Raw genomic sequence first — 23,216 nt, forward strand, 5'->3', positions numbered from 1 at the left:
TTTATTCACTGTTTCTTCCACAACTGTGAGATGATCATGTTGGGAGGACTGGGGATATGCGTTTTGCAAGGGAAGAAGCCACAGTTCTGGCTGAGCTGACTGAGCCATCCTGGCCCCCACCCCCAACCACCTCCTACACCACAGAAATCTCAACAGAGGAATGAGAATTGACCTTGGAGTCCCAAGACCTAGGTTAAATACCTCTCATGCTTTTGTGACTATGGGCAATTCAGCTAACCTCCCTGACCCCCAGTTTCCTTATCTATAAAAGGGATTCAATGTTCCTGTCCTGCTCTAGAACTAAAATGCTAGAAATTTTGACATTTATTACATGCCCAATATTATCCTAGCCTATGAGTGAAGCAGAAGGGGCCACAGCTCTTGTCATCGGGAGCTTATGCTTTCCACTGCCCAACAGTCTGATGAGTGTGAAAAATCGTGCAATGAGCTTTTTGGCATCTAATTAAGGTGGGGTGGGAAAGCAGGATACTTTATAGGCATGTCTAAGACATGTGCCTACATAGTTCCCCTACCCTATCTCTCAACTTTTAAAGCCTGCTTTGGGAGTCAATCTATCTACAGTCATTCAAATGAGCCCCAAGGCCCTCTGATGGGCAGCTAAATGGGGCAGGGCATAGAACACAGGCCCTGGAGTTGGGAGGATCTGAGTTCAAATTCAGTCTCAGACACTTACTAGCTATATGATGCTGGGCAAGTCACTTAACCCTGTTTGCCTCAGTTTCCTTATCTGTAAAATGAGCTGAAGAAGAAAATGGCAAACCATTCCAGTGTCTGCCAAGAAAAATCCAATTAGGGTCACAGAAAGTTAGACACAACTGAAATGAAACAACAAAAAGTCCTTCTGAATTTCTTCCACAAACTATGAAGCCATTTTATTATCAATTATATGACATCCTGTGATAATGGTAAAAATAGATCATTTAATTAAATAGCAGAATTTAAATAACCAATTAAATACATGGCATTACTACTACATTAATAGCAAATACTCTTAATACCCACAAGCCATGCTAAAGCAGTAAGCTGTCATTCCTTTTCCCCCTTCTCTTTCTTCATTAGCCCCCTACCTTGTAACTAATACTCCTGGGACAAAAAAATTAAAAGTTCAGCCAAGTCCTAACCTTTTAGCCCAGTCCCTGTCCTGAAACGGAGAAAACAGAGCATAACCCAGCAGGTTAATTAGGTGGATGATCGTGAAAGACTGATTAACTGGTATGGTAATGGAATGGGAGCTTAACTAGAAGTCACCCAACAGACAAGTACTTATTAAGTACATACAAGGTACCAGGCATTGCAAAGCCCTGAGTTTGAATCCCACCTTGCACATTGACTAGCTATGTGACTGAGCAAATTCCTTTAATCCTCAGGTTCTTAAATGTAAATTGGGGATCACAGTGGCCTGACTTGAGGAAATAATTATGAAAATCAACTGAAATAATAAATACCAAGTCAATTATTCAATTATACCAAGTGAAAGTACTGCATTATATACATGTCATCTACCTCCCAGGGATGTTGGGAGAGTACGAGATAATTTTTGTAAAGAATTCTAAAAACCTTAAAGAACTATATAAATGTTGGCTATGGTGATGACAATAAGGACAATGACAGCAATGATGATGATCATGATGGTGATGATGGTGATGGTGATGATTTTGACGATGGTGATGTCAAGTATAAACAGCAGCTTCGGCTCAGAAGAAGGAGTTAGGGTTAGGAGGTTTCCAACAGTGGAAATCCCTGGTCAGACAGTGTAGGGCTTAAATGGTAAGAGAGCCATCTGTCTCCAAAAGAAGCTAGGGTTTCACTGCTATTGATTCTCAAACCGGATTAAAGCTAAGACCCATGCACACCCAGAGTTCATACTAGGATATGCTAAAGAAGGAAGGGTTTGATTTTTTTTCCTTCTTTTTCTTTCTCTTTTGGTTTTCTTTTGCAAAAAAAAAAAAAAGTAGAAGCTTGGGAGGAAAAAAAATCTTCCTGAATCCCTGCAAAGATGTAACTCTAGATGTCCTTCCAGCTGTGCTGGGCCCACCCCTATGACTTAGAACAGAATCTAGAAGAGTGAGGGACAGCTTCTCCAAGGAGAAGGTTTGGAGTCTTCAAGAAGCCCTTTGTCTGAGGTTTAGCCAAAATAGACTCTGTGTTATATATGGATGGGGGTGGCAGGGAGGAGCAATATACTCTTCTATTGGAGAAAGCCTCCCTTTAGCTGGGCCAGATCCAGGATGGATCCCAGCTGGTCAGTGCTGCTTTGGAAGTTTTTGGGGAGCTAAACTTTGACTTCTTTTAGTTGTGGGACTTGGGGCCAGAGAAGTATCATGCTAGATGTTAACATCCTTCCTTCTCAAGTTGTCCCACTGACTATCTCTTCCTAACTGCCTGTCTACATGGTAACATTTTGGGACATACAGCCCAAAAGCCCTCTTCTCTTCACAGAGCAAACATAGGCATCTTTATTTTCTAATGATAGTCTCCATCATAGATCTTCCAACCAAGTAATGAACTTTTCTGAAGGAACCAAGTTGGGAAGTAACAATCACAAATAATCGATTGTGGCAAAGCCTTCCCTCTGCTCTCATGAGAAACAAGGGTTAACAGTGCCTCCTGCTCTCTTTCATCTCATATCTAGCCAAATAAACTGAGGGAAGAGTGAGCGAGTGGGCTTTCCACTGTCTTTCCCCATCCATACATTTCCCATTCACATTTCTGTCATCCCCTAGGTTATCTCAATTTCTAAAAGAGGTAAGACCAAACCTGTTCTTCATAGGTAAGACTTGGGTTTCAGCTCTTCTGTTTGTCTATGATCTTGGTAAGTGACTGGACCCAAGGCCATTCTCTCTAAGGCTCCATTTCCACCCCTAGAAAAAGGAAGGAATTGTGTTAAATGATCTCTGAGATTCCTACCGATTCTGAAGGTTTATGATTTGCTGCTTAAACTATCATGGTCCCCTATCCCTGCCCCCACACTCCCATGAGAAGATCTGAGAACCACACAGCAGGCTAATAAAGTTCAACCAGACAATGCTACGGCTGTTGGCCCCAGGGTTAACCCCCTTACATAAAATCTCGGAAGTGAAGACTTCACTGTGCAAAACGACAAATGACTCCCCATTCCTGTAATCATGAGCAAAGGAAATGAGCTGCTGGGAGAATTCAGAGCAGCACAGTAAATCCATGTGTGAGGAAGGAACAACTGCTGGAACAGAGGCACTTTGGGAGATGGCTGAAAGATAGAGGGAGTTGGGAACATCCATGATTCCTATGGAATATTCAAGCTGTAATTCAATTTAACTCAATAAGTAATTAAGAAATCTGCACTCCTGGACATGCATCAAGCCAGGCATGGGGCAAAGAAGCTTAGGGACCATCTAGTTTCACTCCCTCCCTTTACAAATGAGGGAAATCGAGGCACAGAAAGGTCAGATGACTTGCCTGGAAAAGTATAGATTGAAGGAAGCAGAGCTATGAGAGGCGCAATTAAGTCTCCCAGCTCCTTAATCCCTAGTGAGAGTCTCAGGGGGAAGGCTCAGTTTCTCCGGAAGAAATCTAGACTATCTCAGCTAAGCTTCTTTGAATCATAAAACCACTTTGGGATTCCCCACTTATTCAGCAATTATGCTCCAAGATTGAACTCAGCAACCGATTTGAAAATTCTACCCATAAATTTACTCAATGAGTGATCTTAGTGAAGGGATTCTTAATCTTAGTATTTTTTTTTTAAATCACAGACCCTTTATATATACATATGTGTCTGTGTGTTTATGTGTGTGTGCATATATCTATATATAAAATACAAATATAAATACACAGACCCCAGATTAAGATCCTGCCCAAGAAGTGGGGGGGGGGGGGGTGGGGGGGGGAGGGAGAGACATAAATTCTTCCATGCCTTAGTTTCCTCTTCTTTAAGAGGGAGGATATTGTGAGGGTGGGATCAGAATGGTAATGTTCTCCAGTTCATTGTAGAAGGGCAACCAATGTAGGGATGAAAAGCCAAGAGATGATCATCTGTTTGTACTCCTGGTTTCTCTGATCATACCCTGTTTCCTACTCCAGCCATACACATTCAATTAGAAGGGATAACAATCAGAGTTCAGAACAACCAGGAGGGGAAAAAAAACAAGGGAGGAAAAAACAGAAATTAGAGGATCTCTGAGTTAATGCACAGGTTACATTGTCCCTAACAGTTCAACTAAGCCAGAGAACAGAAGGACCTTTTCCTCTAAGCCCATTCCCCAAATCAACCCTTTGGAAACTAGGATTGAGACAATCTCTTGGGTGCCCCAGCCCCTAGACATGGGTGGGAAGAGTATATATTTTGTGGTCTTTGGATTGTGATTTACTTCTAGCCAAGCCATGTTAGCTGCATGGAAACCAATTAGCATGGTGTGTGTAACCCGAAGCTGGGCTAATGGGTAAACTCTGCTAGGATCGAAAGAGTCATTCAAATCCAAGGGATCTGGAAATCCCACCCTGTCTTCTGAAAGCTTTCCAAGCACAGGCGGTCCAGGATACACAGACCCAGCACGCTGTGTACCGTGAATGAACAGAGCGTGGAGAAAGCTCCAAGGGCTCCAACGGTAAGTGATACTGCTCAGGAACACTGTTCACTGTTCTCTTGGGCTGTAAAGTCAGTCAATCTCTCTCTCTCTCTCTCTCTCTCTCTCTCTCTCTCTCTCTCTCTCTCTCTCTCTCTCTCTCTCTCTCTCTCTCATTTTTCTGTTTCTCTCTCCCATCCTCTTTCTCTCCCTGTCTTTATCTCTCTCTGTCTCTGTCTTTCTGTCTCTCTCCTCTGTTTCTTTGCCAAATGTGCATTTCAGAGGATCCTTTTATTTTCTTCTTTGGGACTCCAAGAACAATCATGGCCCTGTGAAATATCATGCCCTAAATCTAGCATTTCACCAGTGTCCATATCACCCCCAGCCCCACATCTGAACCTGAGACCCACAGTACTCCTTTTGAGACAATCATGATATTAGAACTGGATTGGACCTTAAAGGTCACCTGATCTGAGCCCCTTATAATCCTAGTTCTAGAAAAGACTATCTAGTCCAACTCTCTCCTTTGACAGATGGAGAAACCAAGGACCATGGAAACTAAGTTGATCTTGGCCAAGATTATGTAGATGTTAAATGAGAGAGACAAGATGTTAACCTGGTTCTCAACTTCAAGGACAGCATTCTTTTTCATTGAACCATACAACCTTCTCATCTGAGACCAGAGAAATTGAGAGTCAAAAAGTCAAGTGACTTCATAATGTCACAGAGGATATAAGTAGCCATACCAGGATGCAGGCTGAAACACTCTGACTCTAAATCCTCTCTCAATATGCCACATTGCCTACAAAGTCAGGCATATAGTCTACATACATTTGTCTAATTAAAATTCAATTCAACAAGCAATTATTAAGTGACTACAATGGGCAAGGCATTGTACTAGACACTGGAGATGGAAAAACAAAAATGAAACAATCTCTACCCTTGAAAAGTTTACACTTTACTGGAGTAAACAACATCTACATATAAGTAAATATGAAAGATACACACCAAATATAAAGTGATTTGGAGACAAGGAGAGGGAGGAGAACCAACAACTAGAGAGGTAAGAATAGGCTTGATTGGGGAGGTCACACTGAGCTGAGCTTTGAAATGAGCTATGGATTCAATAAGAATTAAATACTTGATGAAGACATAAAATAGAATCTTTAGACTTCTGGTTAAGATAGTAATGTGAAAGGTTGCATGGGGAGCCCAGATCTCCCACAGGTACTCAATCAAAAATCAAAAAGATACCTGAACAAATAATGATAAAGACGTTTAGAGAAGCAAGAGTAAAGACCCTCATCCCACCCATGGTGGCACAAAAATACAAACAGATCCTGTAGGAGACCTTCTCTAGGGAAGTTAGGGCAAATTCGGATAAATAAGCCAGGAATCTGTCCATACACTTGTCAGAGATGCTCAAGAGACACTTGAAAACTGTAGCACTCTGTACACAGGGACAGGAAACCCAGAGTGCTCTGAAAGTGAATGGATAGCTCAAAGCTGGCAATATTCTTACAAAGACACCATAGGGTGGGACCAGAAGTTCATGGTACCCTAACTTAAAAATTTTAAGAGGTCCCTGAAGACCATTAGCATTCTGTACCCAGATGTTCTAAGAAGCAATGAAATTTTCCAGCACTTTGGGTGTAGATACTCCAAGAGAGACAGTCAACAATGAAAGGAACTCTAAATTAGGATGAAACAAGCCTTGGTCAGTCCTTCCAGGAAGTCATACAGCTTGATCATGGAACAAAGTCCTAAGCCAGGAACTTAAGCTGCAAATATGAGTAAAGAGAAGAAGGAAGGAAGAAAACAAGCAATTATCAAGTGTCCACTGTGCTAAGTGCTTTACAATATTATCTCATTTGATTGTCACAACAACTTGAGAGATAGGCCCTATTATTATCCCAATTTTACATCTGAAGGAACTGAGGTAGGTAGAAGTTAAGTAACTTGACCAGGGTCACACAGCTACTAAATGTCAGAGGCCAGATTTGAATTCAGGTATTCCTGATTCCAGGCCTACTGCTCTATCTGTTGTGGCACCTAGTTCAAGACCTGTAAATTATGAAGAAATAATATGGGTCCAGCAATGTCCAAGAAATAAACCCAGAAGAAACACCACAAGAACTAAATGCAGAGTCTTAGAGGAGAAAATGATTTCTAAATTCTAGAAATTCTAAAAGAGTGTATAAAAGAAATGAAACAAGAGGTAAAAAATGAAATTTTAAGTGAAATAATAGGAAAGAATCCAAAGGAAAAAGAATATCTTCAAACAGAAGACGGGACACCTTATTTAAGTAATGTATTCCTTCAAAATTAGAATGGAACAAATAGAACTTAATGACTACATAAGACAACAAAACATTAGAGCAAAATTTCAAAAATTAAAAAAAGAAGAAAAGTTAAGGTATATACTATCAAAAAAAACTGTCTTGGGAAATAGGTCAAGGAGAAACAATTTGAGAATCATCGGACTCCCTGTAAACCATGACCAAACAAAAAATCTGGATACTTTATTTCAAGAAATCACAAATTAAAATTGCCCATGTCTATGAGTAGCAGAGGACAAAGTGAAAATAGAAAGAATCCATCAGTTAACTACTGAAAGAAACCCCAAAATGAACAGTCCCTGGAACATCACAGCTGATATCCAGAGCTTCCAAATCAAAGAAAAAGAATCTATTCAAGCAACCAGAAAGAAAGAGTTCAGGAACCAAGAAACTATAATCAGAATCACACAGCAATTGGCAACAGCTACTTTAAAGCAGAGAAAATCTTGGAATATTGTACAAATATACCCCCATTTTATTGTACTTTATTTAATCATACTTTGCAAATATTCTGTTTTTGTTTTTTACAAATTAAAGGATTTTGGCAACCTTGCACTGAGCGAGTCTATCAGCATTATTATTCCAATAGCATATGCTCGCATCATGTCTGTGTCACATTTGGGTGATATTTCAAACATTTTCATTATTATTATATCTGTTACGGTGATCTGTGATCAATGATCTTTGGTAATACTATTGTAATTTATTGGGCTCCACAAACTACAACCATATAAGATAACAAACTTAATTAGTGTTGTGTGCGTGTTCTGACTGTTCCACTGACAGGGTATACCCTTATATCTCTCCCTTTCCTTGGGCTTCCCTATTCCACGAGACACAACAATATTGAAATTAGACTAATTAATAACCCTACAATGGACTCTAAGTGTTCAAGTGAAAGGAAGAGTCAATTAATGTGGCAAACTTTATGGTTGTCTTATTTTAAGCAATTGCCACAGCCACCCTAACCTTCAGCAACCTGATCAGTCAGCTGCCACCAACATCAAGGCAAGGTCTTCTATCATCAAAGAGATTAGGATGCACTGAAGTCTCAGATGATGGTTAGCATTTTTAGCAATAAAATATTCTTAATTAAAAAATTACAGTTTTTAAGATATAGTGCTATTGTACACTTAATAGACTACAGTATAGTGTAAACATGTATGCACTGGGAAACCAAAAAATTCATGTGATTCACTTTATTGTTACATTCACTTTATTGTGGTGGTCTGGAACCAACCTTACAATATCTACAAAGTATGCCTATATTCCAAAACACTAAAGATAAACACCTATGACAAGAATAACTTACCTTCGAAGAATGAGTATACTCCTCAAAGAAGGGGGAGTAGACCTTTAATGGAATAGAGGACTTTCAAACATTCTTGATGAAAAAGATCATGGCGGAGCAGAAATTTCTAAATACAAAGATAGTAGGTAAGAATAATCTAGAAAGGTAAGTATGTTTCAGCTATTGAGGGGGGTTAAATGATGTTGAAGTGCTTGTATTTTGAGGCAGAGAGAAGATAAAATTGTCTTCTTAGAAACTTAATGTCTTCAATGGATGCAGAGGAAGTTAAATAAGATGAGGACATGATAGTGTTTTTATTCTATTTGATGGTCTTGAGAGGGAAGAAAGGGGAGTATGGAAAGAAATGGTCTGAGATGGAATGAAGAAGAGGAATTTGGAATTACTATTTTTTTCATAATTGGATCATATGAAAACAAGGGTATATAAATAGTGAGAAAGGGGTGAGAGGAAAAGGCACCATAAGAACTTTGTTCTTATCTGAACTGGATAAAGATGGTTGAACACGTATGTGTGTACATAAAAAGTTGGATGTCTGGCTATATTCAATTCAACAGGGAAATAAGTGAGGACAGAGTGAAGAAAGGGTGTAAGAGGGAGTGTATCATCTAAGACAGAATAATCAAAAGCAGAACAAACTTCATCTTCAGAGTGTGGAAAGAGAGGCATTTAAAAGAAAACAAAAGAATAAGAACCAGTCATTGGGATCTAAATGAGGAAAAGAGAAACACTGGTGTTAAAACAGATCAATCATAGATCACTAATGTTAATCACATTCCTTATCTTTCTTATTTGTAAAGGAGAGAATGTTGTAGGGCAAATAAAGAAAAACTTTTGAGAGGAAGTGATGAAAAGAATAAACAATTAGCACTGATAATTGAATATAAATGAGAGAAACTCACCAATGAAATGGAATAGGATAGCACAATAGATTAGAAGAAAAGAAACCAATAATACATTGTTTACAAAAAACACATTTGAAACATAGATTCATACAGAATTAAAATGAGGGTCTGGAACAGAATTTATTATGCTTTAGGCAAACAAAAAAAGAGGTGGTGCAGAAGTCATGACCTCAGACAAGGCAACAGTAAAAATAGATATGATTAAAAGGGATAAATAAGGAAACTATGCTTAAAGGTGAGGTGTAAAATAAATATCAAGATTTAATATAGATGCACCAAATGGCATAGCATGTGAGCATTTGAAGGAAAGACCAATATAATTATAGGAATAAATAGATAGCAAGCAAGTATTTGGGGACTTCAATATACCCCCCCCTTCAGACTTAGACAAATACAACAAAAAAATTAATAAGAAACTAAGAACCTAAATGGATTTTTTTACATTAGAACATGGTATGACCTCTGATAATAAAAGGAAAAAAAATAAGTATGCATATTTCTCAGCTGTGTGTGGCACCTTAACAAAAAAATCAAAGGCAAAAAAAAGAAAATATTAAAAATATCCTTTACTAATGACAACTAAAAATTAAAATCAATTTTAAAAAGCCTTTGAAGAATAGATTCAAAATTAAGTAGAGTAATTTAATCCTAAAGAATTGGTAGTTCAAGGAAAATCATAGTAACAATAGCTTCATAAAAGAAAATGACAATGAAACTTCCAAAACTTTTAGAAATGTTTTCTCAAAAATAAAAGGAAAAGAAAGAAAATAGTACCAATAAAGTATTTAAAGGAATACACTGAAGAAGAGAGGATGTAAGGCAGATCAAAGGTAGGTACGGACAAGCAGGACAATTTTGAAGCTAAAATTTTGAATTTCTCATATACTTTAAAAAAAAGAAAACAAGCGGTATGCAGCAAAGAGTTATGGTTTCATGTATAATCATTTTTCTGTTTTTCTTTGTATATAGGAATGTTTGTGTTTATTGGTGTCTGTCAAGTCCATAATAACAAAAAAATAAAATTAAAAAACAATGCCTAGAATGCTCTCCTTTTTTAACTGAAGTCCATAGTCTCTGTGAAATATTTCACTCAAATGATATGTCCATTTGAAGAAGTAGGTTGAGAAAAATTCTAGGATGTTGACCACTAGACTAGACAGACTGTCTTACACATTCTAGGGGCATAATAAATGCTTTCTCACCAGTAGGGTTTTCAGAAGTGCCCAGACACCTGGCTCTGGCCCTGTGTTATTTGGTTGTTGCTGTTCTTTTTGTTGTTTTTATCAGTCCTGTGATTTTATTTGTAGAGTGAACTCCCACTAAGGAAACTCCCTCTCTCAATGGTGATATGCAAGTTTTCTGTAATTTATCCACCTGGAGAGCCGATAAAGGCATTTTAGAGACTGATATATCATAATTTGCCTAGGATCAAATGGGACTTGATTCCATACCTTCTTGACTCCTAGGCCATACTACTTCATATTATAAAAGGACTAAAATTCCTCTATAGGCCACTGAACAAATATCCAATTATCTTCTAAGATAGACAGGAAAATGAAAACCATTAAAAGCAATGTTGGGGATTGTGAGCAGCAGGATCAAGACTTCTCAAGTTCCTGGGCTCAAACCATGGGGCCATACCTCTTCTCCAAATAGACTCCCTTCCAATTCATTCCAGAGACCCAGAGAATAGATTCAAAAATTAAACAGAGTGTAATTTGATCCTAAAGAATTTGACCTTCAAGGAAAAATCAATTTTCATTTCAGATTAATAGGGTTGATAGGCAATGTGGGTCAGTAGACTAAAAACCTACACAAGTCCTTAGAAATAGAAGCAACAGTAGGTCACTGAAACTGTATTCAGAGGACCTCCAATGCAATCCTGTCCCTGCCACTGACCTGTGTGACCTTGAAGTAATACCACATCTCTGAGTAAAATGAAGGAGTTGTATGGTCTCTCAGATTGTCTCCATCTTCCCATTTTGAGAAGATGGAGACAATCTGAGAGATTGTCTTCTTAAAGAAGGTCTAGAAAAGAAATTTTTAACCTCAGGTCTGTGAAATTAGTTTTGTAATATTTTGGTAACTAATCAATATAATTGATTCCCTTGTAACCCTATGAATATCATTTGATGCATTTGAAAACATTATTCTGAGGTTTCCACAGGCTTCACCAGACTTCCAAGAAGGTCCAAGACAAAAATAACTGAAGAACCTTTGATCTAGAGTGTATTACAAATTCTTCCTTCACAACATCCTCAGGGAAACCGTGTTTGAGCCCCTGAGCCAGACGGTGCTTCCAGGCACCTGACTCAGTTACAATTGATCAGTCCCTTAGACTCAACAAAGTGAATTGGGATGACTAATTAATATACCTTTGGAGTAGGGAGTATTTGTGATTTTTGTGTTATGGACCTTTTTTGGTAGTCTGACAAAGTCTATGGACCCCTTCTCAGAAGAATACTTTTAAATACATAAAATAAAATTCATAAGATTACAGAGGAATCCAACTATATTGAGACACCATTTTGAAAATATTTTTTCAACAAATTAATGAACCTTAGGTTAAGAACCCTCCCTTAGAGACTTTCAGGTCTTTGGCAATTTCAAGGGTTCAAGTGTGAGTTTTTTCACTCTATAGAACACTGTTCCATTTATGAGTACTAGAAAGATTTGCAGGAATATGATGATGCTGGCTGACAACTTTGAAATTTTCAGTGTAAGCATTTATATACCTCCCAAATCAGCAAATGCTATCAGTCAGGGTTTGACTTATCATTTTGTTGCTTGTCAAAATTTAAGAAACTGAGGGATGAAATTGTAATAAACGTAGATTAAATTTAAGTCTGTCCAAATTTATCAGACAGCTGGTTGTTAAATATTTACCATCATGCTCCTACCTAAGGGGAACATCCATTGTCCTTCCTCAAGTGTTTGAAAGGGCAGCCACAGAGAAGAGAGAAGAGCTTGTTCTGTTTAACCCCTAAGGGCAAAACTAGGAAGAGTAGGTGTGTATTACAGAGGTAGATTTCAACTCCATGTAAGGAAAAGCTCCTTAACAATTTAAACAATCCAAAATGAAAGTGTTTCTAGACAATGCTGAGCTCTCCATCTTTGGAAGCCTTTAAACAAAGTCTGGGTGATCACTTCTCAGAATGGCTGCAGAAGGGATCCCTGCTCAGGTACAAGTTGACTCCAACAATGTCTGGAGGTCCTTTCAAATTAGAGAGTCTGAAACTTTGATGGACTTCGCTCTTCTCAGTAATACTATGACCTAAGATAACTCCAAAAGTTTCATGATGGAAAATGCTATTCACATCCAGAGAAAGAACTATGGAGTCTGAATGCACATCAAAGCATACTCTTTTCTCTTCTATTTTTTGTTTTTGTTTTTTTTTTTCTTGTGGTTTTTCCCTTTTGTTCTGATTCTTCTTTCACAACATGACTAATTTAGAAATATGTTTAATATGTACATGTATAAGTTATATCAGATTGTGTGCAATCATGGGGAGGAAGGGAAGAGAGGTGGAAGAAATTAGTACTCAAAATCATATAAAAGTGGATGTAGAAAACAAAAGCCAAATAAATATTTTTTAATTAGAAAGTTTGACCCTATTAACCTGAGATGTTAATATTCAAACCAGTGACTCATTGGGTTAGAGTCAAGCTAGCCCATACTGCTTCCCAGTAAAAAGTAGTTTTTGCTACTTTTTGAGTTTCTTTTTTGAGGCACTCAGGATTAAGTGACTTGCCCAGTGTCACACAGCTAGTATCTGAGACCAGATTTGAACTCAGATTCTTCTGATTCCAGGACCAGTGTGCCACCAAACTGCTCCTATTTTTGAAGATTCTTAAAATTCCATGATCCCCCTTCTGTATTAGCTCCTCTGAGCCTTAAGAAATCTCTCCCAGTTGGCTAATCAGAATCTCTCCTTATTTCTGATTTCATAAGGGAAGAAGAGGGACTGCTATCCCACTCTGTCTAATATCCATACACCTCTTCTCGATCAAATAGGATGCTGGTAATTAAGGAAGGGTACAGATGAGAGAAGAAGAGTGTGATAAGCATTGTTCACAAATTCAGTAATCATTAAGACTTCGCTCATTGTTATATGGCACCTCCCTGCTTTAAATGCACTTTGAATTATTTTATTCTATCCTCACAGTAACCCTGTTGGGGTTATACCCCCAACAGGTTATAATGGTATACAAATACCATTTTGTAGATGATGATACTGCAGCTTGAATGAAATGATTTGTCCAATTTCAAAGCCAAAGCTGTCATGTCTTCTGACTCAATCTAAGGTTCTTTCTACCATGCCATGCAATAAATTAAATTGCAACAAATTAATGCATATGCATAAATGCAATAAATTCAATAAATTAAAATAAATAAACTCCAGGGTCTCTCCTTCTGGAGGGCTGCCACCATAGCAGAGAATAACAACTGGTATTTTAATAGCATATTTAGACAGCATTTATATAATTTTGTATACATTATCTCACTTGAGCCTCACAAAAGCCCTGGAATGTAGATATTACAGGTATCATAATCCCAGTTTTACACATGAGGAAACTGGGACTCAGAGATAACATGATTTTTTCTAGGATTACTCACCTAGTACATGTCACTCAGATCTTTCTAACTCCAAGGCACACTACCCCAAGCTTCCATTCAGGGCAGCCAATCTCCTAAAAGACAGGGAAAAAAAGAGCTGGAGTTAAACTGCACATGGACTTGGGTTAGACCTCACACAAGCATTGGACTGGAGCCAGTGCCACGTTAACCTATTAGTCAAGGCAAGATCTTTGTGGTCCTGGTTGAAGTTGGCCTGAGTAAACAATGAATTAGGATAAGTGAAGGTCAAAAGGCTCATCCTAGCTCTGTCCCCAAATTTGCACAAGTCAACTGACTTCTCCAATGCATTTTATTTCTACTGGGAAACATATTTTGCTCTTACTACCTATGTAATTTTGGGTACATCCTTCACTTTTCTGATGTTGATCCTTCAGCTCCTTCACCTGTAAAACAAGAGTAGCTGAACCACATTGTCTTTAAAATTCCTTCCAGTTGTGACATTTCATGATCCTAAGAGAGTATGTGACCATGTTAAAGACCAATTGCCCAGCTGAGGCCTGAGAGCTATTAAAGAGAACTTCATGACCACTGGCAAAGACCTTGAATGATACCTGATTGTGTGGAAGGGAAGACTCAAGTCCGATGCAGGAAGCTGAACAGTGACTAACTTTTTCCTTCTTCCTTCCCTTGCTTCCAGCCATCTTCCTTCCCTTCTTTTCTTCTTTCCTGTCTTCTTTTATCCTTCCTTCTCTTCCTCGTTTCATTGCCTCCTTTCTTTTTCCCTTTATTTCTCCATTATTTTCTTCCTTATTTTTTCCTCCCTCTTTTTTTACCTTCTTCCCTTCCTTTCCTCTATTTATCCTTTCTAATTTTCCTTCCTTCTTCTTTCCCTTTTTTATGTTCATTCTTCCCCTTTCTCTTACCTTTCTTCTTTTCTTTCTTTTCTCTTTCTCTCCCTCCTTCTGTTACTCGCTCTCTCCCTTCCTTTTCTTAATCATTCTCTTCCTTCCTTTTCCTTGCCTCTCTTTCCCCCTTTCTTTCCTTCCAATTTTTCTTCTTTCTTTCCCTCTTTATTCCTTCCTTTTTCCTTCTTTTTTTCTTCTTTCCATCCTGACTTCCTCCATTCTCTCCTCTCTCCCTCTTTCCCTTCCTTTTTTCTCCCTCCCCTTTCTTCTTTTTTCCTCTGTTCTTCTTTACTCTTTTCTACCTTCTTTCTCATTTCTTTCCTTCTTCCTTCTTTTCCATCTTCCTTTCTACTCTCCTTCCTGTCTTCCTCTCTTTTCTTTCTTTTCTTCTTAACTTCCTTCATTCCTTCCTTATTTCCTTCTTCCTTTCTTTTTTTCAATGACTATTTGCTGAGCAAGGACCATGTGTAGGACTCCTCCTCTGAAGAGACCCTGAGGTTAACAAGAGACAAACACAGACATTATGAGTCTGTCCAGACCACTTCATTATTGGAAACCTTCTTGTGAATCAAGCACACATATTCAATAGATCTAAGGCCTGGGAAAAATCAGGGCAGACCTTTAAGGACTCTGGACAAGTGAGAATTTTCATCCAAATAAAAAAATCTGCTTTCTCCTAGGAACTAGTTCTTCCTGGCTTCAGGCCCATGATGCTCACAGGATCAGACATTTAATGCCAAAAGGGAGCTTAGAGGCCATCTGGTTCCAAGTCCTTATTTTATATATGAGGAAACTGAGGCCCAGACACCTCATGACATCATTATTGCAAAAAGTTTCTGACATTTGCAATTCATGATAAATTCTAGCAGATTGATAGATAGGTTCAAAACTTTCTGATTATGCATGAGTTTTACTTTCCACAGAAATATTTGTCTGTTAGAAAGAGGATTGGATTAAACCTCAGAGGATGTGGGGTCATGTCCCAGCTCTGCTTAGCTGTATGATCATGGACAAGCAATTTAACTTCTCTGCACCTCAGTTTGCTCATCTATACAATGAGACAATTGAACGGTGACCCTTTCAACCTTGAAGCTATAATCATATGACTTAAATGTTTATCCAAAAAGAGAAGAATATAACATATGAAAATGAACATTTATTACTTACAACATGCAGAAAGCACTGCTAGGTGCTAGAGGAGGTACAAGGTACTGTTAGGAACCTGCCTGGAGTCAGAAAGACCGGAGTTCAAATACAGCCTGAGACACTTACTATGTGACCCTGGGCAAGTTACTTAGACCTATTTGCCTCAATTTCCTCATTCATAAAATGAACTGGAGAAGGAAACGGCCAACCACTCCAGTGTCTTTGCCAAGAAAAGCCTAAATCGGATCATGAGAAGTTGGACGAGACTGAACAATGACAACAAAAGGAAGCCACAGGAAGAAAAGACACCAAGCTAAAGAGCTACATAATGCCCACTATTAAAATAATTAGTCCTTTCTGTAACCAGGGTCCTGCTAATATGAAGGAAATACCTTTGTTTGCTCCAAGAGAACTCTGAGTTTTGATCGCAGCTGTTACTATGAGAAAATGTGGTGTAAGCCTAAGTTCCTACTAGGAAATATAAACTGGGCAAATGATACCTACTTCTGAAATTTGAACCCAAGCTCTTACCCTGATGGGCAGCCAGGCAATGATGATTCAAATTAAGCAGTAAACTAATTTAGCTGCTGAAGGAAGTTCATGGAGCTAAGCAGTTCAATTCAAAGAACAAGTTAAATAATACTTAAGACATGTACCTCACTGTGCTAGAAGCTGGAGCAGAGCTTTCAGTCTGGTTAGGGGAGAAGGCAGAGACACAAATAACTGATACAAGTTAGGGTGAGAAAAGCACACTGGAGGATCCAATGGAGAGATGTGGGAGGTTAGGGAGAAAAAGATCTTTTCTAGGTCATTAGGATCAGGGAAGGCATGAGAGAAGAAGTATGCCTAGGGGCAGCTAGGTGGTGCAGCAAATAGAGCTCTGGAGTCAGGTGGAAAAACTTGATTCTTACTAGCTGTATGACCCTGGGCAAGTCATTTAACCTTGATTTCCTCAGGGGAAAAAAAAGAAAAGAAGAGGTATGCCTGAGCTGGGCCTTGAAGGAGGAAAAGGATTTCACCAAGCAGAAAGATGGTAAGGGAGGGTATTAGAAGCAGGAGGCAAAGTCAAGGAGATGGAAGAGTTTGGGACAAAATAAAAGAATATCTGGTAGCCCAGCTGGATTTGAATGTAAAATGGATAAAGGATCATAGCATACAATGAGGATGGAACAAATGATAAAGGTTAAAATGATTATAGTTGGCCACAAAAGTGTGAACATGACTCTGCTTCATGCTTTACAACTTTGGACATTTAGTCATTGGAAACAGGCTGAATCCTTCTCTATGACAATACATTTCCTTTGTCTGAAATCTCTAGGAGGATTCAGTTGGAGAGTGGTAAGAGTGAGGGGGTCCTGAAGATAACTGTGGGCCAGTCAAGGGAAAGGGGTAAAGTAGGGACGACAGGCAGACTAGAAATTTGTCTCCATAAGGAACTCTCTCCTATATTAACACCCTGGAGCAAAGGTCTGGGTGTCCTCCCCTAGTTCTGGCTCTGTCTTTCTAGGTCCACAGGTATTAAGGAAGGGAAATGGACAGCACCCTGTCTTCATAAAAAAAATGCTATCTTAGGAGGGAAATGCTATTTAAAACAAATCAGTCATTTCCTAATGCCTGCTGGTTTCTTCCTAGTGATACTTTCCTTTATGTGCACTGTGCTGAATCCCAAGGTTGGATCACTGCTGTAACTATCTTTGAGCAGATGTCATTTTCTGAGCTTTATTAATTGTCCTCTAATCCAAAGAATGGTTCAGTCACCTGGTTAGAGTATGGAGGGGAAGTATCAAAAAAGTTCTAAAAAGTCAAAATTATGTTTGAATGTTTTTCCAGGGAAGCAACTGATAGATTTTTATTGTGAATTGACGTGAGCTGCTGTCAGAGTAGGATAGGAATTTTACATGGGGACAGGAAGTTGGAATGAAGGACCTCAAAAGTCATTTCCCTTTCAAAGATTCTATTTTATGTGAGGTGTAACTACAAAATAGTGGGCCTGAGCTTTTAACAAAGGCAGAAGTTTCTCCAACAAGCTTGCCTTCTTTCCTCAACTAAAATGTGTTCATAAAGTGTGGACCACTCTCTAGAACAGAGTTCTTTTTGCCCAAAATCTTGAAGACAACTTAGCAAGAGCTGGTCTGTCATATTTGACAATGAAGGATACAGACAGCCATGTTTGGATCTAAAGAGAATCAGTGGAAGGGGGAGTTTTAACCCTGTTTCATATCAGAATTGCATCCCCTCTTACCCTCAACGCCCAACCATGTGGGAATGAGACCATTTCTCAAAGGAAAGTACAATATCTTCCCATAAAATCCAAGAGGGTGTGTAATACCCCCCCTCCTTTGCACCTCTCCCCACCCCTGGCCCAGTCCCACTACTTCCCAGATGTTCCCATTTAGTCACAGTGTGAACTGAGTTGCTGCAGCATAACACATATGTGCCAGGACACCCCTTTACAATAACTCATGCTGTGGCAGCTGTATTAGCATCCAATGCGGGAGAGCACCGTGCAGATGGCAATTACCCCAGGGGCAGTGAGAAGACCTCAGGGACCTGCCCAGAGGGGGCTGAGACCTGATGCATGAAGTCTGCAAAGAGCTGCCAAGAGAAGGAAAGTGGTAAGAGGGTCCTGTAAAACTGAATACACCTCCTGTCAGCCCCTGTAGAGTGAAATTCACCTGTAGAGTGAAAGCTATTCTCAGGAACAGTAGGTACCTTGGCCAGTGGACATCTGGACACCCATAATGAGGCGAGTCCTGGGATGGGAGGCTCTGCTAATTGCTTAAGCCTGCTGTGATGTCTGGCCACCAGCTGGCCTGTCTGGCGGCATAGTTTGGAGGGTTTGAGTTTACTGTGGTGTTGGGTCTAAGAGTCCCTAGGGGAATGGGGAATTTCAGACATTGTTCACGCTGGAACAATTAAGGGGCCTGATTGTTCTGGGCATAGAGGGGTGTGAATGCCAAGGGCAAAGGACACAGCTCCCTGACACCTTCCAGGACACCCAAAGTCACAAGACCAGGTAGACCATCCTAGGAAACCTGGGCAGGTAATGTGTGAGGAAGGATGGGAACCATGTTGGTCCTTGTTCAAGATTCCCAGGTTCTGATTCTTTTTCTAGGGTACCAACCCCTTTCCTTCTCTCTGCCTTATCTTATTCTCCCTGAAAGATGAGAAGGTCCTAGTTACCACCTACCTACTGCATCTCACATCTCACAAGAATGTTCTAATCTAATCATGAACTTTGATTTTTTTAAAAAAAGACATTCTAATTGCTATGGAAACAGGATCCATGTACAGTATGGCCAAGTATTCAGATGGTATAAGGGAGAGGTGAATATTCTATTCACTCATTCAGTGTGGTCTTGGGTAAGTCCCTTCCTCATTCTTAAGCCTCAGTCTCCCATCTGTAACATGGGGAGAATCTGGCTTGTCACATCTGTTTTCCAAGGATGAAGTAAAGATATAAAAAAAATCACCATGGAGCCAAAAGCCCACTGGAAAAATAAAGTTTTATCAAAATAAAGCATGAGCCAAAATTCTTTAAGCACATTCCTCATTTCTGTCTTTTAGCACAATACCGTAAAGTATTGGTGGTGCCAACCTCAAATAGAAATCAGGGCCACTAACATGTATATAATATTGGGGCATCTATCGACTTAGAAAACCACACATGTTTATATACTTTTTTTCCTAATACATCAGCACATTAAAATCAGATAGGAACTACATTTTAACCTGCTTCAGGCCATGCTTGGAAGTGTTGTTAGATGCAGCCATGGTGGTATATTTGACACGTCTGACTTATACTATCTCACCTGCCACATAGACCCCATCCACCCAGTGGGTTCACATGTATTGGGGCAATGGAGGCAGAGGAGGGAAGATCATCGTACAAGGAGCAGTGAAATGAGCCCAGGGCTACACAGAATTGGGAATGTCCTTCATCTAGTCCTAGATCTCAGCGACCTCTTAATTCATTTTTTACCAATATATACTTCACTTCAATCCTTTCTGTTAAAAGTAGGAAAGAACATGCATGGTACCAGCCTCTAATAACACTATATGCCTAAGGGTTTGGGGTTTTGTTTTTAATCTGTTTGATTTTTTTGGTCCAAACCTATCATTTCATCCATATAGGGAACTCCCTGATATAGAAACTCCCTTCAAAAATGCAGATCAGTAACTCTTCTCTAATTTATAATCTTAAAGAATTGCCTAGGGTCACAAAGAACTTGGCCAGACATCATGGTATAGTGCAGAAAGCTCTGGACTTCCTTACTCTGAGTCAAGAAGCCCTGGGTTCAAATCCCATCTAAGACACTTACAAGCTTGTGTCACCCTGGACAAGTCACCCAATCTGCCTGTGCCTCAATTTTACCTTCCATACAAGGAGGGTATATAGAATCAAAGATTTCCAAAGTCGAGTCAAGCTCCAAGTCTAAGATCCTACATTCTCCTGGTCACGTAACTAGTGCGTGTATTCGTCCTTTGTTGCTGAAGAAGACCATGCCATCAGAGAAATGAGGACATGACTTGCACTTGACTTTGTTTTGGGTGAGGGAGGGCTCTGCAGGTCACCAGCCTCACTTCTCCTCCAGAGCCATCTGAATCCAGTGACCAAATATTCATCAGGATGACTGGAGATGACCCAGGATGAGGCAATTGGGGTTAAGTGACTTGCCCAAGGTCACACAGCTGGTGAGGTAAGATTTGAACTCATGTCCTCCTGACTCCTGCTCTGGTGCTCTATCCACTACACCACCTAGCTACCCCTAGTACTATATATATATATATATATATATATATATATATATATATATATATGTATATATATATATATATATATATATATATATATATATATGTCAAAAGCAAGATTTGAACTTAGTTCTATCTGACTTAAAGGCTGGTCCTCTATCCGTTATGCCATACTACCTCCTCTGCACCTGACACAATATTAATATGTAGACATTGATTCAAATATTAAAAATATTAGCTCCCATGCTTAGTTGGAGAGGGACAATGGGAGAGTGATGGATTTCCCAGTCATTCTTATTGTTTATGATAATACGCTTCACTTATATAAAGCTTTATATTGACAAAGCCTTTTTCAGGCACTTGTTCTGTCTCTCCTGGGTTATTGTAACAGCCTCATAATTGGATTCCCCTTGTCCAGCCCCTTCCCTCTCTAATTTACCCTCCATAGAACTGTCAAAATAATTTTCCTAAAACACAAGTCTATCCATGTCCCTTTCCTTCTCAAGAAACTTCATTTGTCCCTATTGCTGCTAGAACAAAATACAGATTTCTCAGCTTAATATTTAAAGTGTTTCACAATCTGACTCATCTACTTTTCCAAGCTTACTGCCCAAGATTCTACTTTATTCCAACTAAACCCTCCTCAGTAAAATGTGTACTCCTTGGGATCAGGGATTGATTCTCCTTTTGTGTTTGTATTAACAACACCTAGCACTTTGCCTTGCACATAGTACATATCTAAGAAATGCTTGTTGCACTGAACTAGATGAGATTGGATGGGACTGGATTGGATTTCCCATGAGTCAGTACATCTGATCTTCACATCTCCTCTTGGGGACAGGTAGTATAAGTTATTATCTCCATTTTACAGATAAGGAAATTAAGACTGATGGCCTGCCTCAGGACTCGAGGCCAGCTCTTATAACTCCCCTACTAGGATGCCTCCCACTATTCTGCACTTCCTCAGAAGATATGGGTGACTGTTATTAGGCTACATCATTAGTGATGATTTGATTTGAGACCTAAGAAAATCTGGGTTCAGGATTTGCTGTCATAGGCATCCTCTTTTTCTTATAGGAAAAAAAAAAGAAGTCTGGAAATGCTTAGAAAACTTTATACCAGTACTAAGAGTTATATGTCACAAAGCTTTCTGCATGTTCTATACCAACCTCCAAATGTCCTGGAGGTGGGGGTCTGTCTGGACTGTGGAAACTGCCACTGGGTAATAGATTGGAAAGGAGGTCTCTACTGGGACCTCAGGGGGCAGGGATAAATTGGAAGAACAACTGTATTCATTAAGGAAGTCGGGACATGGCCATGGGGGTCTTGTCCATCGACTACTTGGCAGGACATAGAGTATTTCTCCAAAAGAAATCTCACAGCTGGAAGAAGCAGGTGTGAGGCAGAGCAGACCTTGTGCAAAAAAAAAAAGAAAATGCTGGAGTGACATTTAAGGCAGGAAGGAAATTGGATTTTCCCAAGTTCCAAACTACAGGGAGGAGGAGGAGGGTTAGTGGAGAGGAGGGGGCGGCAGGAGGTGGGACAAAGAAAGAGAAGAGAAAAAGGGAAAAGATATTCAAAGACCAAGAGAGGAAGCAAGATAGAAACCAAAGTGCAAAAGGGTATACAAAATTTGGTGAGAAGAAGAATGAGGATTAACGAAATATAGACAGAGAGAAAAAATTAGAGACAAAGAGAGAAAGGTAGAAACAGAGGGAAAGATATAAAGACAGAGACACAAATACAGAGACAGAAATAAAAAAAATAAGTAAAGACAGAAAGGAGAAAGAGGACATAAGGGCTGCATCATTTGCAATTTTAGTCACCTACTGTCATCATTCTGAATTTTAATGCCTTGATCAGGGTCCATGGGTTAGCTTCACCTAGTCTTGGATATTTATCAGCTATCCAGAGGAAAAGGCTAAAGCCTAGGAGAAACCAAAAAAAATGCTTTCACAACCTTTTTTTCCCCCAGGAGCACAGGACTCAGTGCCAGGAAAACAGTTTCCTTCTGCTTCTCCTCCTCCCCTGCCGATCATGCTTTTCCATCCCTCACTCTGGACAGCTGGATAGTCTCAGGAGCTCCATTACCCTGGTGGCCCCACCACACAGATTTGGGTAATTTAGAAGGGAAGAGATCCCAGGAAAGCATTGACCCCCCCACACACACAGCAGGTCACTAAAGCCAAGGACAACTCATCTGTCTCCCAGATTCATGGAACTGATCACCGAATCTAAAGAGCTAGAAGGGACCTCAGTGAACATTGCGTCCAACCCACAAATAAGAGAAGAAGAACCACTCTCGCACCCCTGACAAGCAATTTCAAAGCTACTCTATATGATCTGGCTCCTAATTGTGTTAGATTAATGTTATCAGGTTTTCTCTCTGTCCACTCTACCCACCCCATCATCCCCATTCTACCCTTCCACCAATATTCTGCTTCTGGAATTCAAGTTTCTACAGTGAGTTCTTTTTTAATGTTTTTAATAATAATTATTTTAAATATAAAGTGAGAAGATATTTACCAAAAGCCCTTAGCACAGAGCCTGGCACATAGTAGGCCCCGTCCTCTTTCCCCTTCCTATTTGTCCCATCTCTTTTGTCCGAGCAGAAAGAGTTGCCAAAAAAATCAGCAAAGGAAACGTAATTATGGCCTAGAAAAAGAAAAGACCTTGTCCATGTCTTCCCCTCAAGGATGAAGAAGTTGTGTGGGAT

The 23,216-nt window shown here is 39.5% G+C and overlaps 1 long non-coding RNA gene across 1 annotated transcript; it reads right to left on the reverse strand.

Annotated features, from left to right (window-relative positions):
* Positions 1–2,698: 2,698 nt before the first annotated feature.
* Positions 2,699–15,144, reverse strand: LOC140511657 (uncharacterized). Its single transcript, XR_011969616.1, has 3 exons — positions 14,306–15,144; positions 13,734–13,807; positions 2,699–2,882 (listed from the first exon to the last, which is right to left on the reverse strand). It is a non-coding gene; the product is annotated as an uncharacterized lncRNA (long non-coding RNA).
* Positions 15,145–23,216: the final 8,072 nt, after the last annotated feature.

The sequence above is a fragment of the Notamacropus eugenii genome, chromosome 6, assembly GCF_028372415.1.
Source record: "Notamacropus eugenii isolate mMacEug1 chromosome 6, mMacEug1.pri_v2, whole genome shotgun sequence".
NCBI classification, from domain to species: Eukaryota; Metazoa; Chordata; class Mammalia; order Diprotodontia; family Macropodidae; genus Notamacropus; species Notamacropus eugenii.